Genomic DNA, 16,485 nt, shown 5'->3' with positions numbered 1-16,485 from the left:
CTAGTGACCATGATAGCAAATGACGTCGGACTAAGACAACCACTTATCAGGATCACTCCTATAGGTGGAATACGACCAATGGATATTGTATTTTGCTTCAACACCGGTATCATTAGGAACCTAGGTCCAAATGTGTACATGATAGGAACAATTGTCTCTATGATTTGGATGGACACCAGATGCACCACCTTCTCCTCCAGAGACACCCCAAATCTACGACCATTATGACAATTATCTCTCTGATGCTGAATCACATGCCCTAGTTATACTTGTTGCACCTCTCACCGATCATGATGCTGCCATCGAAGTTGTTCAGTCAGCTGTCGCCAATCTGAGAGGCGAGCTGAGAACCCTCCGCATGGAATTCCACGGCTTTATGGATGTAGTAACAGAGAACCTGGATCACACTTACCAGCACTTCTACTCGTTCGCTCCCCCTCCCAGCAGTCACTGTAATGGATAATTTATTATAGTATTACCGATTTACTGACTTTTATTTTATTTTATTTTCTTGTTTGGCATTTTATTGTTAATTGTTGTTACACATTGGGATCTATTTAATTATTTCATTTCTTTTTATTCAAGTAGATAAATTATTTCATCTTTTCCTGTCTACTCAATTCTTTTGTTCGACAATTTTGCGATTAAATTCCATTCTACTATATCATGTTTATTATTCCCATACACTATATATTATTGGTAAAATGAATTCCATTGAAATTCTGTGGTCAAAGAAAATAAAGACACACACATGGGATACCACACTGCGTGTGGAGCCTACCACACACAGGTGTGGCGCCCATGTGAGGGTTGTGGCGCTCGCCACAAAGCCCATAGTGGCGCCCGCCACCAACATCAAAAGTGGTGCCAGCCACTACACAAGTTTGGACGTGCAGGCTGTGTGTTATTGACCCATCAAATCGCTTAATGGTTTTTCCCTTGCATGCTTAACAATTCCTTAAAGTCATTCAACCATTTTCAAAAACTCTTTGACCAAGGCATTGAATATCGTAAATGCAATTTATTTATCAATCAATTTCCAACCACCATCACCTCTATATATTTCTCTCCTTTCTTGCTCTATTCTCACTATATTACACAAAGAGTATGAAATTCATTATGGCGCAGATGAGGGAATACGAAATATTGTTCAGAAACGGCGAGTCGGGCAAATTACAAGAGGAGATGTACACATCTCTAAGCGCCAGAAAGATCGAATCAACAAGGTACGTCGATGAACACTGTTTATATGCCTTAGGAATTCAAGATAGTGTTAACTATATGCTAGATATGTTAAATTTAAATTATTTTCTATCTCTCAAGGACCCTGTCTATGCTCAGTTAACACTAGAATTCCTAAGCTCGTTAATTTTTAGTCCCACACCCAACACAAACTGCTCCAGTGGGACTGTCCAGTTTCATTTATTTAACGTTGAATATGCCCTTACATTTTCCCAACTAGCGGACCTGCTACATTTCCCCCAAGGGGATGATGTAGTAAGTGAGGTCCCAGATACTGAGGATTGGTAATGCGTATTCCAACCATTTTAGAGCGCAATGACCGGTATAGTGACCCACAGTTTTGAGGGAAATAGAGCCACTTTAATTCAAAACCCGGCTATTTGATATTTCCGCCAAATGCTGGCGTGCACCATTTTTGGCCGAGTAAATTCTAACAAGGTGAACAAAAAAGAACTCTTTTATTTGTTCGCCACATTTTTCCACAAAAATTGAATACCGTCCCTTTTATGCTATCTCACATGCAGGCCATTGTCAATGCGAAGCGAGGCCCGATTTTTTTTGGAGGTTTAATAACCTCCTTACCCAGAGTCCTAGGCCTCGAAGAAAAATTCTCCAGGCTAACCTCGCTCCTGCATCATGCCATTGACATTGACATGGCAAGGAGCATGAAACTAGTAAAACGAAGGAGTGACGGTAAATTTAATTTAATAATTGCTAATAATGTGTTATAAGATTTTATCCTCCCAAATCCAAATCGCACAGATGTGCACAACCCGGATAATTATTGTTATACTAATGATCTGGTGCCTAACCAAGTCCCCGCGCACATTCTTGAGAATGTAGCTGCTGGCGGGGACACCGATGAGGATCACATTCCGGAACAAACTGCTCCCGCACACCATACACACTTCATTTGAAAATGTTGCAGGTACATCTTCCAGTCAAAGACCAAGAAGAAATGTGGCACCAGCCACTCTTGATGAGATCTATGCTGAAATGCTGCGGCATAGAGAATTAGACACTCAGCGAGACCTACAGATACAAACCATGGGAGCTCAGCAAACTAAAATGATGCAAATCCTTCGCCAAATGCAGCATGATCAGCACGACTACGCTTCTAGAACCGGACAGAACATGTCTGGCTTGATCGGTGAAATGTCAACATTGACAATGCGTGTGGAAGATATCCATAACTATACGCCACCTCACCAGCTAGGAAATGGTGGACGTCCACGTACACGTGGCAGAAGGCGTCAGTAGCAGAATAACTAGGTTCTACCTTTCTTTCCTATCTTATGTCGTTGCATTGGGGACAATGCAAGATTTAAGTATGGGGGAGGAAGCTTTACCGCTTTTTATTTACCGCGTTCTAGTTAGATCTAAAATATTGTTATTTCCTTTTGTTATTTTATATTGTTTGGTTATTTCAATTTTTGTTAAAGTGTCAGTCGAGTTAAATATCAATGTGCTGTCGAGTCTTTATGTGTGGTTTCCATTATTTACTAATTCTCCTATTTACTTAAGCCATACAAATTTTTTGCAAAAATCTAGACTTAGAGATACAATGTATCTTTTGAAAATTCTAAACTAGAAATCAAACTGAGGTTGAATTGTAGAGATTTGGAAAAACTTTATAAGATCGGTATCGTTTTAACACCTTAAATCTCACAAGTATAAGATCGACTTGAGTACTTGTCATGCCATAGCCTTAAATTCTATCCTTTAATATTTCCTTAAGTAGTTTATCTAGCAGTCAACACCATCCTAAGCATACACTACGCAAGAAGTTGATGTAAATAAGTGTATGATTTCAGGCTTAAAAGAAGAAAAGATTACAAAATGTATGAAAAATGTTGTTCCCTCTAAGTTAGGTGATCCTCACCCGGTCATTTAGTCCAACGGTATAACCATCTTCAATTGTTATTTGAGCCAAAGTGCGAAAAATAAATAAATAAATAATGATGATATCATAGTCACTAACAGATTATCTTGTTATGAATGTGAAAGGATAATGGAGCTTAATGTGATTGCGCCTGAATGAAAAAGGATAAAAAAGAAGGTTTTGTAAGGTAGGCTTAGGCATGACAACATGACTCAGATTGGTTTATATAGGAGGGATACTTATGGTTGCAACATTGCGATTGTGTTCTAACGTTACCCTTAGTGTGGAAGTGAGTACTTGTTAATACAATTTTGAACCAAAGTAAAGTTTATAGACTAGAATGAGTATCTGAATGCAACTGTGTTTTCTACGAGTCTTGATAATGTATGCTGCAAATATTTTACAAAACTTTTTATGTACGCGACATTTGCTTGAGGATAAACAAAGGTTTAAGTATGGGGGAGTTTGATAACGCGAAAACGTATCGTATTTTTGGCTCCATATGCACTGCTTTTTACTCGATTAACACTTATTATTACGCAGTATTTTATGTTTATTGTAGATATTTATCGATTAAAAGGTTTACCGCAAGCAAAATGGAAAATAGCAAAAAGGAAAGAAAAAGGGAAGAAAAAGAGAGGAAAATGAGGCTTTCAAAGGGATATTGGGCCACCAAAGCAAATAGGCTATGACGATTTATTATTTTTTACGCATTTGAGATTCAATTATAACGGTTATTCATTGCCAAAGTCTGCCGGAATTATTTTAATCGAAGATTCAATTCCAGTTCTTAAATTGCAATCCAGGTTTATTATTTATTAATGTTTTATTTATTTATGCCTTACTGTATGTTTAATTCCCCAATTGCCATGTCTGTTATCGGATCTATGTTCGGCTAAACCATTAGGTATCGGTATGTAAAGACCGTCGAAACGACGGGATTCAATAATAATTAGTGTTAGTTTTTATAAAACTTATTTTTCCGGTTTTAGTTTCTTATTTTAATCAAACTGTTTTTCGTACGAGAGTACAAAACAAACTAAGGTTACAGTCAACAAGAACGAGAGTTTGAGATTTTAACCAGATAGTTGAAACTATGCATTAATCCTAAACACAGCGAGAGCACTTTAGGATTAATTAGACTTTATTTATATTCAAAAATTACTTTTAAATTCAAAATGAGACCGCGAGAGCCAAGCATTCTGGTTTAGGAGTATGGTCAGAGTCAATAAAAACGAGAGTGTAAGACTAAGTCCTTTCTATAAATAATTTCTACTGAAGAATATTTTAACCAATAATATTACACCAACTATCTATCGAATCCCTGAAGTTTGATGTATTACATACCGATATCCCTTATATCCCATATCTTATTTCTATTTACGTTATAATTATTTCTCTTCATCCCTCCAATTATAGAACAATCATCAGCCTTAGATTTACATAGCAAAATTAGACCATGATACGTTCGATTATTAGTCCTTGTGGGTTCGATAATCTTTAAAACTACGCGTTAGGACTGTGCACTTGCAGTCACGATTCACATAGACTTACTAAGTCACGATCAAGTTTTTGGCGCCGTTGCCAGAGACTAATTTAGTCGATATCGTAACTCTAGTGTTACCTAGTATAAACTAAGGCAAATAATTCTTTTTCCCTTTCTACATCTGTCGAGTGTATGCCAAGTACTCGCTCTCAAGGCAAGAAATTAAAGCTACAATTCGGCGAACCCAAGCGTTATCTTAGATTAGAACGCCGGATATGAGACTTGATACGGGAACATCGTATAAAGCTTAATCTTCCTGACCTTAACATTCCTACTTCTGAATCAGTTATTCAACCAGAGATGGCCGAACCAGTGCAAAACCGTCCTCTTAAGTATTATGCAATCCCTTTACAACATGAACCTCATAACAGCATCGCTGCCCCTGCGATCGAAGCCAACAATTTTGAGCTAAAACCCTCACTGTTGTCAGTCGTACAACAAAACCAGTTTTCAGGTAGTCCCACGGAGGACCCGAACCTACACTTGTCAGTATTTTTGCAATACGCAGACACGGTGAAAGCGAATGGTGTCAGCTCAGAAGCTATAAGACTCCGTCTTTTCCCATTTTCATTAAGAGATAGAGCTAGAGCTTGGCTCAAGTCTCTACCATCCGACTTTGTCACTACGTGGAACGAGTTGAAGAAAGTCTTCTTAGCCCGATATTTCCCACCTAGTAAGACGGCTATGCTAAGAGCCCAAATAAACGGGTTTAAACAAAAGGATAATGAATCACTTTTTGAAGCTTGGGAGAGATACAAAGACATGATGAGGCTATGCCCACATCACGGTCTAGAAGAATGGTTGATAATCCACACCTTTTATATTGGTGTCTTATACAATACAAGATTGACAATAGACGTCGCCGCAGGTGGCGCACTGATGGATAAACCATACAACGAGGCCTATCAACTCATCGAAAGTATGGCCCAGAATCATTGCCAGTGGGGAAGCGAAAGAACCTCTGTAGAGAAACCTCAATCGAAGGTCGGCATGTACGAATTAAGCAGTCTTGATCATGTCAACGCCAAGGTAGATGCTCTGACTCAAAAGATAGACAGCTTGGCCATAACACCAACAACCATCGTGGCTGTCATAGCACCAAACTACGAAATATGCGGAGTTCCAGGGCATACTGCCCTATAATGTCAACTCTTGACAGGAACCTCCACTGACCAGGTGAACTATGCTCAAGGAAACCCTTACTCAAATACCTATAACCCGGGTTGGAAGAACCATCCTAACTTCTCGTACAAAAATAATAATGCATTGTATGGACCTAACCAAGCACTTGTTGTACCACCAGGATATCAAAAAGCTGCCACAAACACTCAAAATGCTCCTAGGAAATCAAACTTAGAAATAATGATGGAAAACTTTATAGCTACTCAAGCCCAAATAAATAAAGATTTCTTAAATCAAAACATACACACTAGTGAGCAAATCAAGCAGTTAGCAAACAAGGTAGACGCATTAGCCACCCATAACAAAATGTTGGAAATACAAATCTCACAAGTGGCTCAACAACAAGCACCTACCGTTGCTCCTACGGGAACATTTCCTAGACAACCGCAACCAAACCCGAAAGTGTTGGTGTAAGCCCTAGAGGCCAATATTTTTTGTACTTGTATTGAGTTATTTATTAATAATAAAAGGCTTTTTCTTTATTATGTTTGTCTAATAAAGTCCCTAGAATAGATAGTCCATTTAATGTATCAAGTGTGACTTAATCATGAGATCACATTAAACATAAGGACATTATTCTTAAAGTATCCATAGTCGAGCTTTATTGTGAAGTGGGATAACATTAAAGCATTAAGACTATTATGTATATAGATTGATGATCACATCTCATGGATCATGGATAAGGAGTTATCAAGTCTTAAACATAGGTATGAATATTAAGAGTAATATTTATACTGGATTGACCCGCTATGAGAATACTATATAGAATGTTATGCAAAGTGTCATAAGTTATTTTCATGGTGATAATGGTGTATACCACCCTTCGATCTGAAACCACTATGGACCCTAGATGTAAAGTTGAGTGCCTTATTACTGATCAAACATTGTCCATAACTGGATGACCATAAAGACAGTTGATGGGTACTCCACGAAGCATGCTAAGGGACATGAGTGACCTAGGTGGAATTTGCCCATCCTGTGTAACAGGATAAATGTCTATGGGCCCAATATTGAACTGGACAAGGATGACACGGTCTATGCCTTGTGTTCAATATAGACATAAGGGCAAAAGGGTAATTGTACACATAAGTATTATTACAAAAGGATTTGTCAGATCACATGACATTTTCGTGTCTTGGGTAGCAGTGATGTGTTTCTAGATACTGCTCACTGTTTATTATGTTAAATACGTGATTTAATATAATTGCCAATGCCGCGAAAACCTACAGGGTCACACGCAAAAGGACGAATTGATGAGAGATAAAGTAACTAAGGAATACCGTAATGTACGGTCCCCTTAAGTGAATTGTAGAACATCGTAAGGTACGGTGTACTTGAGTAGAATACGAAATATGGTAAGGTACTACGTGCTTAAGTGATTTTGGCTTATTATAAGATATGGGCCATGATGCAGTGTTTCGCAAGTATACGAACGCGTCAGAGTAATATAAAAGATTGTCGAATCCACAGAGACCAAGTGTCAATCTATCGTTATCTATTGTTATGGTGTTTATCAAAGGCAATCAAAATAGGTGTTTTTTAGAGTGTGCAATGAAAAGTAAAGTATTGAAATAAATTTAATTAATAAAGACAGGGTCGAATGTAATTCACGTAATCGATTGATAATCCAAGTACTTGCTAGTAGAGCTACTTATGGGTAGTGTTTCCTACTTTGAAAAGAACTAATTTAACAGGAACTGTCGCTTTCGTGTATTCAGAACCGAGTTGTACTCCCTAATCAAACCCTCTTATTGTCACTTATAAAAAGGCGCGCATTGCGTTAGAGTAGTAAACCTATTTTTAAGAAATATAGTATCTTGACTAAGTTGAAAAGTATTATAACCTGGATTTCTTAACCAAAAGAGGTTCTCACGAACCAGACTCTAAACTTATAAACGCATCTGAAAATAGTTTTAAAATCTCTTTTCTTGTTAATGTTAAAATCTCCTAATGAACTAAACAAAGCGCTTTCGCTATTTTTGAAATAGTTAAAAACAATTAAGTTTAAATAGACGTTGGACGACTTTCGATCTTACCCAACGGAATTGAAGTGCGGGAAAACTTAAGTTGAAAGTTAAAATAGCCCTTAAGTGTTTCTACAAACAATTGCATGTACGGATTACTGGTTCAATTATGATCCTTACATTCTAACCTTATAAACTTAGCTAGACATGGTAAAGTAAAAATTCATTAAAATAAATAAAAGTAGTGCGAGTGCGAGAAATAAATAAAAGTAGTGCGAGTGCGAGAAATAAATAAAAGTAGTGCGAGTGCGGAAAATAAATAATTTAAAGCGAGTGCGAGGAAATAAATAATTTAAAGCGAGTGCGAGGAAATAAATAAAGTAAAGCGAGTTCGAGAAATAAATAATTTAAAGCGAGTGCGAGAAAATAAATAAGATAAAGACAAGTAATAAAAACCTGCTCTAATCGGAGGGTTGAATAAATTGCAAAGCGGAAATGAAAATGGCGGCAGGATTAACTTCCTTCCAAAGTGCTCCAAACTCGATTACAGACTCTATCACAGACTCGATTACACAATTGTGGTAACACTCCAATGCGAAGCGATTACCACTTTATAAAACTGAATATATGCCTAAGTGAAACAAAGTTGCTCTGAGTTTTCCTATGCTCTAAGTTTGGATGATCGTAAAAGTGAATTCGAGTTTCTATTTATAAGCAAGTAAAAAGATGGAAATGACTTGGATGCCCTTCAACTTGAAAATGGGAGGGAAGTTGAGCTTGGACACGTCATGGCAGGGTCTGTGGCGCCCGCCATGGGGTAGGCCATAAGTATAAAATGCTGAGTTTTAGGGTTTTTGGCTTTTTTCGCTCCTTTTCTCGATCGGGGCTCCGATTAAAGTAAAAACCTGAAAACAAAGAAAAACATAGCAATAACACAACAAAATGATAATAAAACAACTAGAATGCATTTGAAATCGGAGTCGAAAATACGGTAAATTTCAGTGTTATCAGGCCACATACACTTGAGTGGGCTTTTTAGCTAGCAGCCAACACAAGTGGTTCTATAAATAGAACCCTTGTGTAGAAGCATTAGTGCAGTTGCAATTTCGTTTCTCTCTCTCATTCAAAGCCTTCATTCGTAGCAGCTAGCACTGAGATTGAAGGAATCCGTCCGTGTGGACTGAGTAGAGCCGTTATCATCGTTCAACGTTCGTGATCGCTTCGTAGATCTGCATCAAAGGTTACAATCGCCACAAGAGGTAACGATTCTATCACTGATCATGCCCATTCGTAAGGATCATTAAAGGAGAAATTTTAAACTCCGCTGCATTTTGGATCGCCCTTCTCCTTAAGGTCATGCAAATGCTATTATACTACGAAGTGGGATAGAACTAGACGGACCAACCGACCCTAGAACTCAAAACCCATCCATGCATCAAGACCCAGGTAAGGTAACTGAGAAGGAAGACGAACAAGAGGAAGATAAAAACGAAAAGGCCGTAGAGAAAGAAGAACCTTATGTGCCTCTACCACCGTATAAACCCCCAATCCCTTATCCTCAAAGACTTGTTAAATCTAAAAGTGTAGGGCAATTTAAAGAATTCGTAGAGCTTCTAAAACAATTGAATATCACAATACCCTTTACAGAAGCCATAACTCAAATGCCCTCATATGCTAAGTTTCTTAAAGAAATCTTATATAGCAAGAATAAGATAGAGGATAACGAAACCGTTATACTTACTGCCGAGTGTAGCGCCATAATACAAAACAATATGCCTCCTAAGCTGAAAGACCCAGGTAGTTTCTCCATACCCTGTGTAATCGGAAAGTTTGTCATAGACAAAGCTTTATGAGACTTAGGAGCCAATATTAGTTTAATGCCCTTGTCCATATGCGAAAGGCTAAAAATGGGAGAACTAAGACCTACGAGGATGTCCGTACAACTTACAGACCGTTCTGTTAAATTTCGCGTAGGTATGCTAGAAAACATTCCGGTGTGCATACGACAATTCTATATTCCTACAGATTTTATAATCATGGATATAAAAGAGGATTCCAACATCCCTATCATATTAGGAAAACCATTCCTAGCTACAGCCGGAGCTATCATAGATGTTAAGAGAGGCAAGCTAACCTTCGAAGTTTATGAGGAAAAAGTCGAATTCATTTTGACACAATACCTAAAGGCACCAGCTATAGACGACATATGTTGTCTACTAGATGTCATCGACGAATGCATAAGAGAAATGGAGAATGAACAAACATCATACTCCGAAATACTGAAAATTCCAAGGCCTCATACTTTTGAAGATAAAAATTTAAGTAAGGAATACCAAGATGACAACCTAAGCGAATGCCTAGCACTAACACCCGATCATATGCCTTGCCCAAAGAAACCAGCCCTAAAACTTAAGACGTTACCCAAAAATCTAAGGTATGAATTCCTAGACACTGAACTTGAGCGACCTATAATAGTAAATGCAGATTTAGGGAAGATAGAGACCGAAAAACTTCTACACGTTTTAAGAAAATACCCAACTGCTTTAAGCTACAATATCTCAGAACTAAAAGGAATAAGCCCTTCCATATGCATGCATCGCATAATGCTAGAGGAAGACAGTAAGACCTCTAGAGAACACCAAAGAAGGATAAATCCCATTCTGAGTGATGTAGTAAAGAAAGAAGTGCAAAAGTTGTTAGAAGCAAGTATTATCTACCCAATATCCGATAGTCAACGGGTCAGCCCAGTACATGTCGTACTAAAGAAGGGATGCGTCACAGTTGTTAACAATGAAAAAGGAGAATCTATAGCACAAAGAGTGGTTACTGGAAGTAGAATGTGTATTGACTTTAGAAAATTAAACAAATCCACTCGGAAGGATCATTTTCCTTTACCGTTTATTGATCAAATGCTTGAACGATTGGCTAAGCATTCTCACTTCTGCTACCTAGACGATTATTCGGGATTTTTCAAAATTCCTATTCATCCCGACGACCAAGAGAAAACGACCTTCACATGCCCCTATGGTATATTCGCCTACCGACGAATGCCATTCGGACTGTGTAACGCTCCCGCAACATTCCAAAGATGCATGATGTCTATTTTTGTTGATTTCATAGATGACATCATGGAAGTCTTGATGGACGATTTCTCCATATGTGAACATAGTTTTGAAGGTTACTTATCGAATCTTGAAATGGTACTAAAGAGACGCGTACAAGTGAACCTAGTGCTAAGCTGGGAAAAATGCCATTTCATGGTCTGACAAGGAATCGTGCTCAGACACAGAGTATCCCATAAGGGGATTGAAGTCGACAAGGCCAAAATAGAAGTTATAGAAAACCTCCAGCCTCCGAAAACCGTAAGAGAAATACGAAGCTTCTTATGACACGCCGGTTTCTAGCGGCGATTCATTAAAGATTTCACAAAAATCACCAAACCACTGACTGGATTATTGATGAAAGACGCCGAATTCATCTTTGAGGACAAATGCCTAGCAGCGTTTGAACAATTGAAAACAACTCTTATTACCGCACCTATCATGCAACCGCCCGATTGGAGATTACCTTTTGAAATCATGTGTGATGATAGTGACTATGCAGTAGGCGCATTCTTAGGACAAAGAAGGGACAAGAAACTTCATGCAATATACTTTACAAGTAGAACCCTAGACCCTGCACATATGAACTATGCAACCACAGAAAAGGAACTTTTAGCCGTAGTGTTCGCTTTGGATAAATTCCGTTCCTACCTAGTAGGAGCAAAGATAATTATCTATACCGATCATGCTGCAATTAGATACTTGTTAAACAAAAAAGATGCCAAACCAAGAATCCTAAGGTGGATCTTACTACTACAAGAGTTTGACATATAAATCAAGGATAAAAGAGGCACTGAAAACGTCGTAGCCGATCACTTGTCAAAAATGGAAGGTATTGAACCTGAACGAGTGCCTATAAACGATGATTTTCCGTATGAAAGACTCGTAGCCCAATTAGAAAGCAATACAACTAAAGATGCGTTAACCCATAAGGATACCAAAACAAACAAAGTAGTGGAAGCAATCTACATCCAAACCATACTACCATGGTACACTGACTTCGTCAACTACTTAGCATCTAGGGTGCTTCCGCCAGACTTGACCTACCAACAAAAGAAAAAATTCTTCCACGATCTTAAACACTATTATTGGGATGAGGCTCTACTTTTCAAGAGAGGCGCCGACGATATTTTTCGTCGATGTGTCCCAGAAGATGAGGTAGAAAATGTAATTTCCCACTGTCATTCTGCTCCTTATGGAGGACATGCAAGCACCTCGAAGACTTGCGTTAAGATCTTGCAAGCCGGGCTCTTTTGGCCTACTCTGTGGAAATATGTCCACATCGCGATCACAAATTGCGACCAGTGTCAACGCACTGGCAACATATCTAGATGCGACGAGATGCTGCTTAAAGGCATTTTGGAAGTAGAAGTCTTTGATGTTTGGGGAATCGATTTTATGGGACCTTTCCCATCTTCTTTTGGTAACAAGTATATCCTTGTTGCGGTCGATTACGTATCAAAATGGATTGAGGCTATAGCCTCTCCAATGAACGACACACGAGTGGTAATTAGACTCTTTAAGCGAATAATCTTCCCTAGATTCAGAGTGCCGAGCCTTGTCATCAGTGATGGTGGCTCCCATTTTATTTCAAGGATTTTTGAAAAGCTATTACTAAAATATGGAGTCCGGCACCGCGTAGCAACACCCTATCACCCACAGACGAGTGGGCAACTAGAAGTCTCAAACCGAGAAATTAAACAAATCTTAGAAAAGACAGTTGCCACCTCTAGGAAAGATTGGTCCTCAAAATTACCAGAAGCCATGTGGGCATATAAGACAGCTTATAAGACCCCAATAGGAACCACACCTTTTAAGCTAGTTTATGGAAAATCATGTCATCTGCCGGTACAATTAGAACATAAAGCATATTGGGCCATTAAGACCCTTAATCTCAATTATACTGCCGCATGCGATAAAAGAATATTAGATATCCACAAACTAGAAGAACTTAGGCTAGATGCGTATGAGAATGCCCGAATCTATAAAGAAAGAACAAAAAAATGGCACGACAATCGCATATTAAGGAAATAGTTTAACCAAGGCAACAAAGTACTCCTGTTTAACTCACGCCTCAGACTTTTTCTCGAAAACTTCGTTCTAGATGGTCTAATCCCTTCGAAATTACCAATATCTTTCCGAATGGAGCAATAGAGATAAAAGGAAAAACAAGCGAACCATTTATAGTAAACAACCAACGTTTGGAACATTAACACAACATTGATAACAATGATTTCATTGCAAATCTTAAGCTTGCAAAGCCCCGTGCTCATCCTATTTTTGTCGAGCTTACGACAATAAACAAAGCGCTTGGTGGGAGGCAACCCACACTCTGTCTTTAACTATTTAATTTCATCACAAAATTTATAATTATTACTATTGCTTAATTTTCATTTCTTTGTTTTCTTCTTTATTTATTTCTCATAAAGTTAATCAGTACATTTCTGTATTATTGACCATTACTAACTTAATGTTATTATCTACTTGATTTTATCTAGCTACTGACTATCACAATGCAACAAGTAGATTACATGGATATAGTCTTCAGAGGCAGAGCTCAAAGGAGATGTTTTGAGACTCTAGCTCAGAGAGAAATGACACTAACCTTGTACCCAAATGGACGCTCCATGACCAAGCTAGGTATAAGAGACAGTGTTACGTTCCTAATTAACCAACTAGGTTGGGACACCTTTGCTATCAAAAGAAAATTTAGTTCCTACAGTAGGTTGACTTTAGAATTCCTAAGCTCCCTAGTGCACCTGCCAAACCATGGTATTGGACTTAACAAAGGCCTAATCACCTTTAGGTTGTTTGATATTGATTACTGCTACACCCACAGAGAAATGGTTGAACTCCTAGGATGTCCTAATGGCCCTGATACCTTTACCATTACTCAGGAAGACAGGCTAGTAAACCATTAATTAGATCTCTTCTGGGGTAGCATCACAGGAAACGATCATCCCAAGCCAGACCTTAAGCATTCAGAGAACATCCATAACCCTACGACTCGTTACTTCCATAAGATCTTAGCTCACACCTTGTTTGGAAAGGAACATAACAGAACCTTTGTGTCCAAAGACGAACTATTTATAATGTACTGTGCATCACAGGCCCGACCTGTTAACGCTGCTACGTTTATGATAGCTAATCTGTACCGTATGACACAAAAGGACCATGGACAATTTTAGTGGGAGGCCTATTGACCATGATAGAAAATGCCATCGGACTAAGATAGCCACTTATCAGGCTCACCCCTATAGGTGGAATACAACCAATGAATATTGAGTTTTGCTTCAACACCGGTATCATTAGGAACCTAGGTCAACATGTGTTTGAATTTCTAATCAACCGCGAAGTAGTACACATGTTTAACCTGCCACACCCTAGGACGAGTGTACATCATAGGAACAACTGACTCTATGATTTGGATGGACCACCAGATGCACCACCTTCTCCTCCAGAGACACCCCAAATCTACGACCACTATGACAATGATCTCTCTAATGCTAAATCACATGCCCCGGTTATACCTATTGCACCTCTCATTGATCATATTGCTTCCATCGAAGCTGTTTAGACAGACGTCGCCAATCTGAGAGGCGAGCTGAGCACCCTCCACATGGAATTCCACGGCTTTATGGATGTAGTGACAGAGAACCTGGATCACACTTACCAGCACTTCTACTCGTTCGCTCCCCCTACCAGCAGTCACTGTAATGGCTAATTTATTATAGTATTACCGATTTACTGACTTTTATTTTATTTTATTTTCTTGTTTGGAATTTTATTGTTATTTGTTGTTACACATTAGGATCTATTTAATTATTTCATTTCTTTTTATTCCAGTAGACAAATTATTTCATCTTTTCCCATCTACTCGATTCTTTTGTTCGACAATTTTGCGATTAAATTCCATTCTACTATATCATGTTTATTATTCCTATACACTATAGATTATTGGTAAAATGAATTCCATTGAAATTTTGTGGTCAAAGCAAATAAAGACACACACATGGGAAACCACACTGTGTGTGGCGCCTACCACACACAGGTGTGGCACCCATGTGAGGGTTGTGGCGCCCGCCACAGAGCCCATAGTGGCGCCCGCCACCAACATCAAAAGTGGCGCCAACCACTATACACGCTTGCACGCGCAGGCTGTGTGTTATTGACACATCAAATCACTTAATGGTCTTTCCCTTGCATGCTTAACAATTCCTTAAAACCATTCGACCATTTTCAAAAACTCTTTGACCAAGGCATTGAATACCGTAAATGCAATTTATTTATCAATCAATTTCCAACCACCATCACCTCTATATATTTCTCTCCTCTTTTTCTCTATTCTCACTAAATTACACAAAGAGTGTAAAATTTATTATGGCACAGATGAGGGAATACGAAATAGTGTTCAGAAACGGCGAGTCGGGTAAATTACAAGAGGAGACGTACAAGTCTCTAAGCGTCAGAAAGATCGAATCAACAAAGTACGCCGATGAACACTGTTTATATGCCTTAGGAATTCAAGATAATGTTAACTATATGCTAGATATTTTAAATTTAAATTATTTTCTATCTCTCAAGGACCCTGTCTATGCTCAGCTAACACTAGATTTCCTAAGCTCGTTAATTTTTAGTCCCACACCCAACACAAATTTCTCAAGTGGGACTGTCCAGTTTCGTTTATTTAACGTCGAATATGCACTGACATTTTCCCAACTAGCGGACCTTCTACATTTCCCCAATCGGGATGGTGTAGTAAGTGAGGTCCCAGATACTGAGGGTTGGCAATGCGCCTTCCAACCATTTTGGAGGGCAATAACCGGTACAGTCACCCACAGTTTTGAGGGAAACAAAGCCACTTTAATTCAAAACCCGGCTATTCGATATTTCTGCCAAATAATGGTGTGCACCATTTTTGGTCGAGCAAATTCTAACAAGGTGAACGAAAAAGAACTCTTTTATTTGTTCGCCACATTTTTGCCACAAAAATTGAATACCGTCCCTTTTATGCTATCTCACATGCAGGCCATTGTCAATGCGAAGCGAGGCCCGATTATTTTTGGAGGTTTAGTAACCTCCATAGCCAGAGTCCTAGGACTCGAAGAAAAATTCTCTAAGCTAACCCCGCTCCCGCATCATGCCATTGACATTGACATCGCAAGAAGCATAAAACTAATAAAACGAAGGAGTGACGGTAAATTTAATTTAATAATTGCTAATAATGTGTTACAAGATTTTATCCTTCCAAATCCAAATCGAACAGATGTGCGCAACCCGGATAATTATTGTTCTACTAATGATCTGGTGCCTAACCAAGTCCCCGCGCACATTCCTGAGAATGTAGTTGCTAGCAGGGACACCGATGAGGATTACATTCTAGAGCAAACTGCTCCCGCTACTGACCCGCACACCACACACACTTCATTTAAAAATGCTACAGGTACATCTTCCAGTCAAAGACCAAGAATAAATGTGGCACCAACCACTCTTGATGAGATTTATGTTGAACTGCTGCGGCGTAGAGAATTAGACGCTCAGCAAGATCTACAGATACAAACCATGGGA

At 38.7% G+C, this 16,485-nt stretch overlaps 1 non-coding gene across 1 annotated transcript; it reads right to left on the bottom strand.

Annotated features, from left to right (window-relative positions):
• Nucleotides 1-5,354: 5,354 nt before the first annotated feature.
• On the bottom strand, nt 5,355-5,461 carry LOC127133018 (small nucleolar RNA R71). Its single transcript, XR_007807018.1, has one exon. It is a non-coding gene; the product is annotated as a small nucleolar RNA R71 (small nucleolar RNA).
• Between the last annotated feature and the right edge of the window lie 11,024 nt (nt 5,462-16,485).

Source organism: Lathyrus oleraceus, chromosome 3 (assembly GCF_024323335.1).
Source record: "Lathyrus oleraceus cultivar Zhongwan6 chromosome 3, CAAS_Psat_ZW6_1.0, whole genome shotgun sequence".
NCBI classification, from domain to species: Eukaryota; Viridiplantae; Streptophyta; class Magnoliopsida; order Fabales; family Fabaceae; genus Lathyrus; species Lathyrus oleraceus.
Note: the sequence above shows the minus strand (reverse complement) of the source record. Positions and strands in the feature narration are given on the sequence as shown.